This window comes from Elgaria multicarinata, chromosome 16 (genome assembly GCF_023053635.1).
Source record: "Elgaria multicarinata webbii isolate HBS135686 ecotype San Diego chromosome 16, rElgMul1.1.pri, whole genome shotgun sequence".
NCBI classification, from domain to species: Eukaryota; Metazoa; Chordata; class Lepidosauria; order Squamata; family Anguidae; genus Elgaria; species Elgaria multicarinata.
The window spans coordinates 11,135,792-11,147,996 of record NC_086186.1 but is presented as its reverse complement, the minus strand read 5'-3'; the positions used below and the strand labels follow the sequence as shown (position 1 = coordinate 11,147,996).

General features: G+C 44.8%; 1 pseudogene; it reads right to left on the bottom strand.

The window, feature by feature from the left end:
- Nucleotides 1-8,228: 8,228 nt before the first annotated feature.
- Nucleotides 8,229-8,321, bottom strand: LOC134409903 (U6 spliceosomal RNA; annotated as a pseudogene).
- Between the last annotated feature and the right edge of the window lie 3,884 nt (nucleotides 8,322-12,205).

The following is a 12,205-nucleotide window of genomic DNA, read 5'->3' as shown; positions in this document are numbered from 1 at the left end:
CAGTGGATCTCCATGGTGCCCCCAACTTGGCTTGCATTTATGAATCGAGTGATGGGTCAGTTCCCAAAACGCGGCAACTTTGCCAACTTTTTTTTTTCCCCCATTTGCGAGTCACGGTTTGTGCAAAATCGCAACTGGAAATATTTACGGAAATTGCGATTTGTGCAAAATCGCAGCTGTAAATCGCACAATTGGCATAAAATTACAGGCATAAATAGTATAATGAGACCATTTATGGGTGCAATTTTGCACAAATTGCATTCTTTATTGGCCCCTCCTGAAAAACTGCAAACTAGCCTAACTCTTTACACGATGAGCTCAGACTCTGGGAGTCCGAGCTGGTGTAAACTCAGTGAGCTCTACCTCCCAAACAGATTCCTCCGACACCCCTAAGTACTGGTCAATTATCTGGCTGCCATATCCTGAACTGAAATGATGTTTCCAAATAGTTTTATGTGGGGTTCACTTCGGCTACTTAGCACTGAGAAGGTAATTGAAATGAGAGCACCCAGTGGCAGGCCCATTGTCATTGTCCAGGTCAGAAGGCTAGCGGTGCCTTCTTCCTCACTCTGACATGGGCAAAGGGCTCCATTCAGAGGACATTTTGCCCACTTTCCGGCTGCCTGGAGAAGTTTTCAATTATCGCTGAGCAGCAGCCAAATCGATACCGTCGTTTAACAGCGTGTGTTAGTGAGCTGGGAATCGGTGTTGCAGCAAAGCATACTGAAGGGAGTCGCTTGCCTGCCAATCCGGTATCAATCAGCATTGCATGATTATAGAATACGGGTTACGGAATTGGGAGGGATCAGTAATTTTTATCATGCTCTTCTCTTTACTAACCAGGATCAAGCAGAGTCCCGGATGGCGCTGGGACTTGCTGGCATGACTTTGAGCTCCCACTGAATCCCTTCCCTTAGTCCTGCTTAGGATGAACTAAAGACCTGTACCCTTACTCTCGCTGCTTCCTACCCCAACACACACAAGTTTTTTCTGCTGCTGTACATCTAACAGCTGCGCAGTCACTACAAATGCCTCCGTTGAAAGTAGAGGCGCAAAACTTTCACAATAGTCATCAGAAGCCTCTTTTTCTTCCCAGGGGTTCCGTAGCACCCAGATGTAAAGGATGCTATACATAATTTGTCAGAACCTTAAAGCTTTGGGGCCATCAACGTTTTGTTCTGACTTTAGTCTTGATGCTTCCCGTTAATTTCAATTATTGCAGCAAGGGGGAAGCGTAGTTCCTCATCATGCAGCGATAGGACCAATCCCGTGTTATAGATGTCTATTTGGATCCAGATGTTAAAAGAAGGAGGAGCCCTTGCTGGATACAAAGGTATCAGAACCCCCTCATTAGGAAAAACTTCCTGACTGTTAGAGCAGTATGACAATGGAACCAGTTACTGGTTACAATGGAACCAGTTACCAGTTAGGGAGGTTGTGGGCTCTCCCACACTAGAGGCCTTCAAGAGGCATCTGGACAAGCATCTGTCGGGGATGCTTTAGGGTGGATTCCTGCATTGAGCAGGGGGTTGGACTCGATGGCCTTGTAGGCCCCTTCCAACTCTGCTATTCTATGATTCTACGTCCCACTTTTCTAGCACTGCCTCTACTTTCCCCTGGCTGCAAACTGTCAGCATGCCAGGTATCCCCCCCCACACACACACTTTTTATTTTATTTTGAGAAGAGACATTTAAGTAAGGGCCTTAGAAATCCAATTTCTGCCTGTCAAACTCAGCCAAATGACCATCCGTTAAGAGTTAATGGGCTTCGGATGAGTACAGGGGTATTGACAGGTTGTTTGTGTCTCTTTAAAAGCCAGCTAATGAATTGGATTGTGGGTATTGATCCTGCATTTCCTCTTTGCACCTGTTATCCCTCCGTTCTTCATTATAGGCCTGTCCAGCTTCATTAAAAACCTTCTGCTCGTTTCATCTTTGCAGGCAGTGGCAGGGAGGGGAACTTTTTTTAAAAAAATTATTTGGAGGCTCCAGCGTGGTTAGGACAGAACTTTGGGGCCGAAGCCCAGGGCGATTTCAGCACAACAGCCAGCAGGGCTGGCGGATCACATTTTGAAAGGCGTGAGTAATGCACATTACCATATAAAGAACACCCCCCTCTGCCCCCCCTAAGTCCGGAGTTAAGTCCGGAGTTATCAAAACACACCGCTGTTTGGAGGCTGCCTAGGTGAAACTTCACTGAGATGGGTACTCTGTAGACTTAGCTATTTTTAGTTTTTGGATTTGTATCTAAAAGATAAAAGTTTCCAGATCCTTTTTTTTTTAACCTAATAGCAAATTATTATTCCTCTTTCCAAAGGGCTCTATGTGCAAATGCTGGTGGCTCTGATGTCAGTGGGGTGGTGAATCCTCATAGAGCAGGAGGAGGCTTCATCCAGTATTTCATTGTCTACTACTCCAGGGCCGGATCTACACTACTGCTTTAAAGTGCTTTAAAGCAGTTTTGACAACTGTCTATGGAGTGTGTCCTGGGCCCCAACAGTTGTCAGAACTGTTATAGAGCACTTTAAAGCAGTAGTGAAGATCCTGCCCAGGACCTTCCAAGCCAGAGGACCAGGTGTTATCAGACTCCTCAGACTCAGAGGGCACCCCTCCAATGCAGTACTCACCACGCCCATGCTGGAGGAGCCATCTGCTGCAGAATTGGACAATGGACCTTTAAGGAGTAGGCAGGTCCTCAGAGGGGGTGAAGTTAACAGCAGTTCCAGACCTACTAGTCTTCTGAGGGCCTTTACATGTTGCTGAGACAACAGCTCTTCCTAAATGAGTTCCAGTCTGGCCAGGGCCAGATGGGAACCTACATTGCCTAAACAGATCTTGCCCTACTGGATGTGACATTGCTGTGCCAGACATATTCATCTTCCCAGGGAGTGCCACAACTGCAACCCAGTCTCCCATGGGAGCCCTATGCCAAGTTAGGACAGGACAGCTGCTGTGTGGGCTTTGGTGTATAAAAGACCAAACAGAGAATATGGATAGAAATTCACCACCACCTTTTCCTCTTTCATAAATGTTAGAACTTTATGGGATGGCCCATGGCTCAGTGGCGGAGCACCTGCTTTGCATACAGAAGGTTCCAGGTTCGAATCTCCAGGTAGGGCTGGAAAAAATTTCTGCCTGAAAAACTGGAGAGCCAATACCAGTCAGTGTTGACATTACTGGGCTAGATAGATCAATGTTCTGACTTGGTAAAAGGCAGCTTTTCTTCCTAACTCAGGGTCAGCCAATAAAATTGAGTGGTGGTGAATTCAGGACAGACAAAAGAAGGTACCTCTTTACACAATGCACAATCAACTTATGTAACTCCGTGTGGCAAGGTGTGTTGGAGATGGCCGCTGCGTATCCTTCAACATTTCACATCTCAAAATTAGGGGTAAAAAAATGGCTTAAAATGAAATAAGAGTGAGCCTCAAGGACATATGGCCTTTTTATTATTATTTATGTTTTTTGCTTTTTAGCAAGACCACAAAATAACCACGGTAGCACAGACTGGAACAAATAATTTACCTGCAAAGGACAGACAAAAATAGAACAAAAGACAAAAGATTTCTCTGTACCTGAAAAAAGCGAGAGCCCAGTGGCTTGGAAGCTGTCTGGGAGGTGGACCTATTGATTTCCTCATCAATACATTTGACGTTTATCATTGACGGTAGCGAGGGGCTGCTCTCCAACTCTCACAACTTGAGATGGTCAAAGCAGAGAGGTTCAGAGAGACGGAGAGAGAGAGAAAATGAGAGATCTAATTGAAAGGCACCAGAATTCCTCCCCTGAATAAATCAATTCATGGTGCATACTCAGACCTCACTTGTCCTTTGGCTCCTAAGGCAATAGCACCCAGAAGTGTCTTCCTGACATTTTTTTTAAAAAAATTGCAAGTATTCTGCAGTCCAGCAGGAAAATGCAAACAAGAGCTGGAAGCTCGAACAGAAACCAAACTACCTAGCAGAGGCTCGTTTGCAACCGGCATAATAATTAGCTGGTAAAACATTAGCAGGCAATATAATCTATTTTCCATTACTAGAGGACCAAACTAGCCATAACTAGATTCATTAAACAAAAAACCTACGGTTTACAAAACAACGTTAAGGCTCTACAGTTTTCAACCAAGCACCAAAAAGCAGGGAAATTGGGAGTTAAGGCTCACAAGCCTTAACGCCACATCCTCCCTAAGGAGGCAGAAAGTGCCAGTGAAATTCTCATTCTTCCAAAGCAGATAAACCATGGGGACAGGATGGAGAATGGGATATGCAGAGGTGACTCTGGGGCTGTGGAAAAATGATGATGAACGTAGGGCCACCTACTTATCTTTTTTTGTTTAGAGCAGCCCTTCCCCAACCTGGTGCCCTCCAAAGGTGTTGGACTACAACTCCCATCATTGCAAGCTACAGTCCTTAAAAATCAACGGAAGGGAATTTAAAAAAAAGAAAAGCCATTCCACCAACTAGAAGAACAGTTTGTAGCTTGGGGTTGCTCCCAATGGCATCTTTATCACTTGAGGCTCAGGTAGCCTCAGTGGCATGGAGTACCTTCTATCAATTTTGGTTGGTAGACCACCTATGCCCCGATCTGGACAGAGATAAGCTGGTTTCACTTGTCTATGCTCTGGTAAACTCCAAGTTAGATTACTGCAATGCACTCTATGAGGGGCTGTCTGAAGACTGTTCAGAAGCTGCAGCTTGTGCAAAATGCGGCATCCAGATTGATAACAGGGACCAGAAGGTCTGAACAAATAAGAGTGATGTTGCACTGGCTGCCTATGTGCTTCAGATCCAAATTCAAGGTGCTGGTTTTGACCTATAAAGCCTTACGTGGCTCAGGACCACAGTACCAGATGGAGTGCCTCTCCAGGCATGAATCGACCCCGTACACTGCACTCAACATCTAAGGCCCTCCTCTGGGTGCTTCTTCTGAGGGAAGCTCGGAGGGTGGCAACAAGAGAGAGAGCCTTCTCAGTGGTGGCCCCAGAGTTATGGAATGATCTTGATGAGGCTCGCCTGGAGCCAACATTATCCTGTCGGCACCAGGTTAAATCTGCCTTCTAATCTCATTTGGCAGCATACAATGAGCTTAAATTAGGTCTTGGATTGTCTTGGCTGATTATTTAACAAATTGTTTTTAGATATATGTTGCTTGCGGTTTTATGTAAATACCTTTCTTTCTGTGTTTTGTATAATGTGTTTTTAATGTTTTTCTCCCAGTTTTGTAAACTGCTCAGGGAGCGTCGGCTATGGGGTGCTATAAAAACATAATGAAATGACTGTGCTAATATGGGCTAGTCACACAACATGGCAATGAAAGGTGGCGCTTGTCTAGTATTTTCAGCGCATGCTTCTAGGCCAGAGTGAGGATTCTAATCTGGAGTAATAAGCAGGGAAGAAAGAGCCATTTTAGGATAAGAGAGAGCCAGTGTGATGTAGTGCTTAGAGTGTGGGGCTGAGACTGAGGAGACCCGGATTCCAGTCCCCAGTCAGCCTTGATGCTCCCTGGGTGACTTTGGGCCAGTCACCAACTCACACCCAAACCTACCTCACAGGGTTGTTGTGAGGATAACATGGAAGCTCAAGTACCCTCCCTTGGTCTCTATGAGGAGGCTTATGTACGCTCCCTTAGATGTAACAAATAAACAACACATAAATAAATAAATAAGAGGATATACACATGCTTTCCCACACACAAAACGGCACTTTTTAGTTCTACCTGTGGCTACAATCCAATCCAGCTGCTTTTCTTGGTCCGGTTTTAAATGCTCTCTTATCCCATGAGATAAGTGTGTTGGGCTGTAATGACCAGGTCATGGTCAAAAGAAGAGCTGGGGCCGTACACCCTTATGGCTGTAAAAACCCATTTTTCCAGAAGTTGTTTAGCATAAAAAATAGAAAGCAATACTGCAGCGTGGCCATAGCAACCAGGCACAGGCACAGAAGGATTGGGACACCACCTGTAGGAGCCTAACCTGTCTATACACACACACACACACACACACACACCCCTCCATCTCTCTTCTTTCCCGGCCCCTCTCCCCAGCTCAGTAATGGCTGTATCACAGCAACCGCCATAGCAACCAAGTGAGTCCCTGCTAGTCCAACTGGCAAACAGTTGCTAAGAGACCAACTTGACCTTTTTTTCCCCTTCTTCCACACTGCAGCTCTTGGTACCGCTGGCTCCAAATATCCTGCCTGTATGAGGTAAGGTGGAGCCAGAGAGAGACGGCACCGTTTGGGGACGAGCGTTGACGAGAGCAACTCCTGATCCACGTACACCAAGAGACACAGAAGATGCCCCCCCACCAAAAAAAAAGAGGAGGCAAAAAACCTCAATATGTCCTAGTTTGCATCTCTGCACAGAGTAAAGCATCTCTCTCACTGGATAAGAATCAGTTCAGGAGTTCCAGGGAAAGAATGCTTTTCCTGTTTGTTTGTTTTTAATGTAGATCCAACACCCACTGAGAAGAAAAATGAACACATGCTTATTCTGTATATTAGTTCGGGTCTTTGTTCTTGAGCCATGCAGGAAATGGTGCATCTTCCTAAATCCCTGTTATGGTTGCAATACTTTGATTAGGCCAACTCGAAGTTTGCCAAAATGTGCAAGCTTTTGGGATCTGCAGATCTCATAATCAGGCAAGAGGTTAGGAAAAGCAGGAGGGGGAGAGGAATAGGAGAGGTGGAGGGATTGGCTGACTGGATATTGTAGTCAGGATGTCAGCATGGTCAGAGTCTCAAGAAGTGGGCTATAGTAGAATCAATGTGTTAGGTGCTGCAAGATCAACACAATCTTGTTTTTGCTGTAATAGACTAACATGGCTACCCCACTTCCCCCAGAAATTAAGGTGATATGGAGGAGGAGGGTTTGCAGATATTCAGATTGGGTTCCCAAACTTGAATGGATGTATCTGAGATTCACCAGATCAAGAGCGTGTTCAGAGGAGGGCAACGAGGATGATCAGGGGTCTGGAAACAAAGCCCTATGAGGAGAGACTGAAAGAACTGGGCATGTTTAGCCTGGAGAAGATGTTAGACATGATAGCACTCTACAAAATACTTGAAAGGTTGTCACACAGAGGAAGGCCAGAATCTTTTCTCAATCCTCCCAGAGCGCAGGACATGGAATAATAGGCTCAAGTGACAGGAAGCCAGATTCTGGCTGGACATCAGGAAAAACTTCCTGACTGTTAGAGCAGTACGACAATGGAACCAGTAACCTAGGGAGGTTGTAGGCTCTCCCACACTAGAGGCCTTCAAGAGGCAGCTGGACAGCCACCTGTCTGGGATGCTTTAAGGTGGATTCCTGCATTGAGCAGGGGATTGGACTCGATGGCCTTATAGACCCCTTCCAACTCTACTATTCTATGATTCTAAGAGAGAATACCATGGCTTTCATGGACAGCCCCACTCAGTGATAGATTTGCAAATTTTTACTAAGTGTTTTGGACTTCAAGAATGATGAGAATAGCAAGCACATTGGTATAACATAGTAAAACCTAGGCTCCTCTCAATCAAACAGTCAATGTCAAAGGTTCATATTTACTTAATGGTGGGTGAAGCCAGACTAAGCATGTATGGTGGGTTTCTCATTCTTCCATGGTCTCTCTCCCTGACTGATGAAACCCCTGCCTTTTCATAACCTTCATGATGCCATTAACCTCATCCTTAGTTCCAGATCTGTGGGCTGTCTATACGCGAGGAAAGCTCCGCCATCTCCGTGGATCTGTGCTGTGTCAGTTAGATGACACAAACACAACTTCACAGCCACCGCGAGTGACGTTGCTCTGGGACCAATCCAGGGACAACCCAGGGGCGGAGCCTGGTGGAAGGCGACCAATGATCGGTCACTTCCACTAAGAGGGCGGGGCAGCTCTGGGACCTGGATGGCCTCCCAGAAACCCCACACTCCCTCCTTGGCATCGTGATTAATAATAATAATAATAATAATAATAATAATAATAATAATAATAATAATAATAATTCTTACCCGCCTCTCCCTCTGGATCAAGGTGGGGAACAACATTAAATACAAATACCACAAAATACATAAAACTGATTACACAACAAATCACAACACAAAAAAAGGAAAAAACATAATACACAATTTATGTATTATGTTTTTGTTTTTGTTTTTGTGTTGTTGTGATTATTGTAGTATTGTATTAGTGTATTGTTAATTAATAAAAATAATAATAAAAAACTGATTAAAACATATAAAACTAATACAATATTAAAATAACAGTCATGATAATAATGCACAGGGGCCGTGCTAATCTTCTCTGTGTCGTTCCAATTTTAGTATATGTGCTTCCAAAGCGATAACCCAGTGCCTCCCCCTTGGGAGGGAAAGCGCAGTGTTGAAGAGGGACCGCGCCATGAAGACAGTCTCCCAAGTCTAATTTTTCTCAGTGTAGCCAGGTCTGCCACTGATACACCCAGATGGTGGTATCCCTGCTAAGTCAAGCTACGTGCCTCTTCCAGCAATTGTGGCAGCCTCCCTCCACTTCCAGGAATATATCCCATTACCGATGGTTATCTCACAACACCTACATACCGAATCACTCACACCTACAAGATACAATATATTCTTATCAATTTTACACACTCAATGCATATTCCGCGACACTAGGACCCCAGCGAACCAGGGCCGTCTTAACAGCATTATAGCCCCCCGGGGCAAAGCAGTGCACTGGGCCCTGCCTACACAACCACTCACAGGAATAAAAATGTAAATTATCAATAAAATAAACTTATATTTATTGGTAGCTCCAACAAAATCAGTGTTTTGACATTTTAAAAAACCATGCTATACAGCAAAGATTAATCAATACAAGCGTTTGGACTATATAACATGAGCCTTGAATTTGAAAAACAAAAAATAGTGTTAAATTCTGGTCTGTGCATAGATTAGCATGGGCCCCCTATGCTCGTGGGGGGCCCGGGCAACTGCCCAGCGTGCCCGTGCGTTAAGATGGCACTGCTGGGAACGAGGATGTCACAGATATTTGTGCTGGTTGATCGTCTGCGACTTTCTTGTTCCCAGTGGTCCTAGGGGACACTGAAAACTGAAACCATCACCTCACGTGGCAGGGCCCCATTTGACGGTCAGTCTTAATTTCCAGGCGTGTTAAGTCTATTGCAGAAAAAACCAGGAAGATTCTTCTAGTACCTAACATATTTTTTCTGGGGTAAGCTTGAGACCTGTTTTTTGTAACATCTTGCCTGATGAAGAGATCTGGAGCTCTCAAAAGCTTACATGTTGTTGTGATTTTTGAGTTGGCCTAATGAAGACATCACACTATATTAGGGTGACCAACTGTCAGGATTTCCCCGGATTTGTCCTGGTTTTTGTTCTTTCCATGGTGTCAGGGGGGATTTTCTATAATTTTCAATAATGTCCTGGAATGACACACCTTCCTCTTTAATGGCAGGAGGGAATGACATGCTTTCTTGAGGCACATCATTCCCTCACCCCGAGCTCCAATTGAGGTCTTAAAGGGGAAAGTGGGTCATTCGTAGACATTATAGAAAAGGCCCCAATTGGAGTGGATGGTGGTGGTGCAGAATGAAATCCTTTCCCCTCCTCCACTCCAATCGGGTTCTTTAAGGCGGCGGGGGAATAACATACTTTCTGCAGGACTCAGGAAGCTGCTTCCCCGCACACACACTAGGTGTCCTCTTTTTTGGTTTCCCAAATATGGTCACCCTACACTATATGGATTTTGGGATTTTTCTTATGGCCAACACTGCTGCCTTTGTATTTTTGTATGCAGCTGCTTGTACCCAACAGGCATATTTGCAAGGCAAATGCTATCAAGGTTAAGAGTTCATGCTTGACACACACTGTGCTCTTTTACCCCCCTTTGCTTATAATTTTTTGTTGTTTGTATTTTACTGCTCTTCAATTCTTTTCTAATCCAGACAGTCTCTCCTAATGGATGTTAATTGACCCTTTTCTTCCTGTTCCCTATGACTCATCCCTGTTGTTAAAGTGTTTAAATTAAGGTAAGCAAAATGCTTCGATTGGTATGCAGGAATCATCTGACCTATGAGCTCACTAGCTTCACTTGGACGAAGAGTTTTCTCCTCTTATAGCAGCAAAAGAAGCTCAGTCAAGTTTGCACAAGCAAAAGCTAAGGGCGTTTAGCACATACCAAAAGGAGAGAGTTCCCCCAAATAAAGTTCTGGCCATGGTTGGAAAAAGCTCCGCCTCCGATAATGTGATTGATGTATATATTGTAAATTTGTATTATATTATAAGAGTAAGTGAAAGAGGAATAATAATAATATGGTATCATTGAATGTTAAGCAGAGTGTGCGTTTGGAACATGTTTTTTTTTTTGTGGTCAGGTGTAATTCATGGCCAACATAATTTGTTTTAGTGGGACTGATCTAAAAAGGGCCAATATGATTGTTTACACCTCTTGTTTTTAATTATTAAAAAAATCTATTCCTTTTAAAATAATCTGGAGATGCAGGGGCTCGAACCAGGGACCTTCTGTATGTAAAACAAGTGTGCTGCCACGGAGCTCCAGACCTTCCCCAACACTACTGCTGTAGAGGATGGGTGTGTTATTCCTGCTGGAAGCAGCAACTTCCTTGCCACTCTCAAACCCATACACAGCCCACCTGGCCACCTATAACCATTACTTCGTGTCATTCTGTCTCTGAACAGGAAGGTCCCCCTTTTGCTTGGTTGATCGTCCGAATGCTGAACTGGTCTAATCCTCTTTTGATGCCATCTAACGACGCCATCTAAGCCCGCTGTGGCGATCACCACATCTTGGGGCAGAGGATTCCATAGTTTAATTCAGCCCATGCGCACTAACTGGAGCACTGCTCATCACAAACCACTTGGTAGTTAGCATGGAGTGTAAAGCTGTTTTTCAACTGGTCTCCAAAGGGCAGGGTTGCTCACGTGGCTGGATGCATCATGCGCCTCCTCGGTTATTCCTCCTTGCTCATCACACCATCAGCACTAGTATCAGAGGCACTAGGCCTCTGTACACCAGTTGCTGGGGAACGTGGGCAGGAGGGTGCTGTTGCCCCCGTGTCTTGATTGTGGATTCTTGGTCAACATCTGGTTCTCCAATGTGTGAACTGAATGCTGGACTAGATGGACTCTGGGTCTGCCTCCTGCATGGCTCTTATGTTCCGAGGATGAGTTGCAGTAAGGGTGTGCACTCACGCATCACCAGGAGAGAGGGGGTGGGGATGCATCATTCCCAAACAAGATGAGAAAAAAAAAGAACACCGATTTGCCTAGCGTTTGCATATGCTAATTTATGTTATCTTCTTATCTGAGAGTAGAGGTTAAAAAAACTTATGCCTGAATGGACATGCATAGGATTGCACTGTAAATAGTCCTATGGATATCCTAACTGGAAAAACTCCACTGGTGTGAATCCATTCTCTCTCTCTCTCCCTCTCTTCCCCGTGTGTGTGTGTGTGTGTGTGTGTGTGTGTGTGTGTGTGAGAGAGAGAGAGAGAGAGAGAGAGAGAGAGAGAGAGAGAGAGAGAGAGAGAGAGAGAGAGAGAGAGAGAGAGAGAGAACATTTGGGTTCACATTTTGGGCAATCATTGGTGGAGAGGATATTTGGTTTGTTTACAATGTTCAGTTTGAGATTCAGCAGAAAGCTTTAGGTGCTGATGTAGTAATAGTCAGACAGCCTGACTAGTAGCAATAGGTAAAATTGCTTTTAGCTAGAGTGCTACTTCAAATAAGAAAGCATTTTAAGCTGGAGCAATGCTTATGCAGGAGAAATTTGAAATCACAATTGTTGGCTTTAGACAGCTGTTTAGGAGATTATAGAAGGTAATTGTTTCTGAATGTCCATTACTTCCTGCATTGAGCAGGGGGTTGGACTCGATGGCCTTGTAGGTCCCTTCCAACTCTGCTATTCTATGATTCTATATATGTGCATGCAAGTGTACATTTGTTCCACTCCTGGCGCTAGTCAGCTTTGCACGCTCTCGCCAGCTCTGCACTCGGCACACCCGCTTAAAAGGTAACAATTTACCCTGCATGAGAAAGTGACAGCAACTTTTAAGAATAGGAAGGCATCACGATTATTCCTCTGGCCCTCTTGGGAACCCAACCTACCATTCCAGGAGGGTGGGGGGAATGAGAGCCATCCCCAGATCAGCGCTGCCACCTGCTGGCATTGCAGCCAAAAAATACCTGCCACTTACAGCAAGGCTAG